This window comes from Ailuropoda melanoleuca, chromosome 12 (assembly GCF_002007445.2).
Source record: "Ailuropoda melanoleuca isolate Jingjing chromosome 12, ASM200744v2, whole genome shotgun sequence".
Taxonomy (NCBI): Eukaryota; Metazoa; Chordata; class Mammalia; order Carnivora; family Ursidae; genus Ailuropoda; species Ailuropoda melanoleuca.
This window is the reverse complement of record NC_048229.1, coordinates 32,659,245-32,662,632: the sequence shown is the minus strand read 5'-3', so window position 1 is coordinate 32,662,632 and position 3,388 is coordinate 32,659,245.

Below are 3,388 nucleotides of genomic sequence, written 5' to 3'. Positions count from 1 at the left end.
GTAGAGACCTTGGGGAGAGAGGAAAGAGCCCAGGTTAGCGAGTCACCACGAGGAAGACAGCTGTCCTGCAGAGCAGCTGAGACCTACAGTAGATTACGTGAGGGAGAAAGAAACTTTAATTGTGCTAACTGAGATTGTCGCAGTTCTTACCACACTATAACCTAGTCTAACCTGATACACTCACTAGCACGATTCTATTAACATAGACTCCCACCAACAGTGTAGGAGAGTTTCCATCTCCTCGTTTTTCTTTCTTTATTCAAAACACATTTCTTGGGCACCTACTACGTTCCTGGCTTTAGTTTGGACACTGTAGGTAACAACAGTGAGCACAAAAGACCAGTCGATCTAACCTCATGGAGCTTAAATGCCAGTGGAAGATTCAAACTGTAAAAAGAATAACATGATCTCATCTTTGAGAAGGTGGTCACTCCTATGAAAAGCCATAAAGCCAGGTAAAGGGGATCAGGAGCATTGGGCTACAATTTTAAATGGGACCATCAAGAACATGTCATTTGCTAGAATTTTTTTTAATAGTATCCATGCCCAAGGGGGACTTGAACTCAAGATCCTGAGATCAAGAGACACATGCCTACTGACCGAGCCAGCCAGGAGCCCTGAGAATGTGTCATTTGAAGAAAGACTCAAAGCTAAGGAAAAGTGAAGCCCTGTGGCTACTGTGAGGAGAGCATCTGAAGAAGAGGAAATAATACAAAGGCCCTGAGGCAGGAGCTGGACACAAGTGTGCAAGGAACAGCAAAGAAGCCAGTGTGGCTGGAACAGACGGAGTGAGGGGGAGAGCACCGGGAGGTGAGGTCAAAGAAATCACAAGGTCACCAGATTGTGGCGTGGGTCCACTCGACTCTGTGAAAATCAAAAAAAGGACACCTCACTTAAAACAAGGTCGGGAGGCCAAACGGGGGAGCTCCCACTCTCTCCAATTGCAGACCCCAACAGGAAGAGAATACTTTGCATTCCCAGCAGGCAGAAGCTTACCTCATGACAGTAGCAGGAAGGAAGGAAGATTCTCTCCTGCCCAGCAACAGCCCAGCCAATGAGAGTGGTCACAACTCAGCCAATGAACAGCCTCTACGCTTCAAACTCCCAGATTACTCCAATGAACTTTTGGTTGATAACAACCCTTCCGCCAACCTTCCCCCCTTCTCTGTAAGTGCTTCTCTCCTTTGTTCACAGGCTGTGCCTAAACGCAAGGAAGACTGGGAAATGTGGTTTTTATCTGCGGGTGGCAATGTGCCCAGCTACACTTCTATTACTCCAGAAGAGAGGGAGAATGGATAATCAAAGACAAATACAGTGTCTCCCACTGGTAGTGTAATGGTGTTTAGGAGTGTGGCCTTTTCGGTTATATTGCTTGGGTTCAAATCCTGACTGTACATCTTCCTGTGTGACCTGTATGGCAAGCTACTTCGATTCTGTTCTTGGTCAAGCCTTCATATCTTTCTGGTCTCATCTAATTCCAGTGGCAGTACAACAGTTTCATCAAATGAAAAAAAATTAAGTAACAAATCCATAGAGAGGCTGAGAATTAAATGAGCTAATGCACACGAAGTGCTTGGAACAGTGCGTGGAACAGAGTAAAAGCTCAAAGACGTTAGTGGTAGTATATTTACGATTTCATAACCCCAAGTAATTCAGGAGTTAAGATCTGCCTGGTAGAAATTCAGAGTCATGAGAAAGAAAGAGTCAGAGAGAAGGAGGAGAGAGCACAAGCCTGCCTTCATTTCACTTACTTGTTCCACAAATGTTGACTGGGGTCCTTGGCCTTCTGTTTCAGGGCCAGTGCTGATGACCAAGACAGGGTTCAGCCCAGCTCATATCCATCAGGAATTCTTTGGATGCAAGTGATAAAAACTGAACTCAAACTAGTTTGGAATAAGAGGGAAATTGTAATAGTTTGTGTACTCAAAGTCCTGACATGTGGTGTGCACCCGGCCTCAAGAGTACTGGAACCAGGGAAGTGAATGCCAACAGGACTCTCCCTCCATCTCTTATTTGCTTCTTCCTGGGCTCAGTTTTAGTCTCTTCTCCAGGAGTGGGAAAATGGCCACAGACAGTGCTGGACCTATTCCTTCAAAGCCTCACCACCCATAAAGAAAAGACTTCTTTCATTTAAGATTTTATTTTTAAGTAACCTCTACACCCAACGTGGGGCTTGAACTCACAACCCCAAGATCAAGAGTCATATGCTCTCCTGACTGAACAAGCCAGGCGCCCCCGTAAAGGAAATGCTTCTTGCCCCCAGACTCCAGATCCAAAAGCCCAGGGGAGGAACTAAGGATTGGCCAGCTTGACTCACTTGCCCATTCCTCAGCCAATGGTAGGGGGTGGGGGGGCACATAAAGGAATGGCAGCTCCTGTTCTAATCGAAACAAGGTTGTTTCTGAGCTCCAGTAAACAGTTTTCAGCTAACCCTCGCATTCTTTTTCCTCCTATGGCTGGAACCTTGGAACGAGAAGTGCAAGAATCAAGTGGGTCTAGGAGATACCAGGAGAATGGTTGGGAAGTATGGTCTCCCCAGCCCAGCCAAACACAGGTCCCTGCATACAGCAGGCGCCCCATTGATGCTTATTGAATGAATGAATGAATGAATGAATGCCCTGTTCCCAGAGGCTGTCCTGTGACAGCCCCAGTTTCATAGACTCTGAGCTGATCAAGCGTGAAGTGGGGACAGGGGTCCCGCACACCTGTGGAGTGCGTCTCAGGGCGCAGACACCTGCCCCCACAGGTGGAACCTTTGCTCGAAAAGCAGAACCTTGAAGACCCCGCCACCTCGTAGGGCCCAGTTGGGGGCGGGGCTTCCAGGCCCCAGAATTTTAGATTGCACCATCTTCCATCAGTTAGAGGGGAGACCCGAGATAATCCTTTGCATCTTCCGCCAGCACTTTTACCAATCCCTGGCCACAAGACGATGTATTTGCATCTCTAACAGCCACACAGCCTCTCCCTTGGCCTCGTTACACCTCACGGCTCCCCGAAGCCACACATTTCGGGCTTCCCCACCGCCACCACGCAGTGGCTTGCCCCAGTTTGACGCATTGCAGGGAAGGCCGGACCAATCGGCACCGCGCTCTCATTTCCGCCATGGCCCGGGCCCAATAGCCGCGCGGCTCACACAGGGACGCGTCACGCGCCGCCGAGCGGTGCCCCTCCGCCCAGGAGGCAAGTGGAGAGGACGCGGGGCGGGGGGGGCGGAGCGCGCGGGGACGGAAAGTAGTCCCGCGGCGGGTGCGCGCGCGCGCGCGCGGCCGGAGGCAAAGCCCAGCTCTGTGTGGGGCGGGCGCGAGAGATCCGCGGGCCCGTCGATGCGGAGTGGGGCGCGGAGGGATCCGCGGGAGCCGCAGTGCGGCGGCGCGCGGGCTGGGCGGGG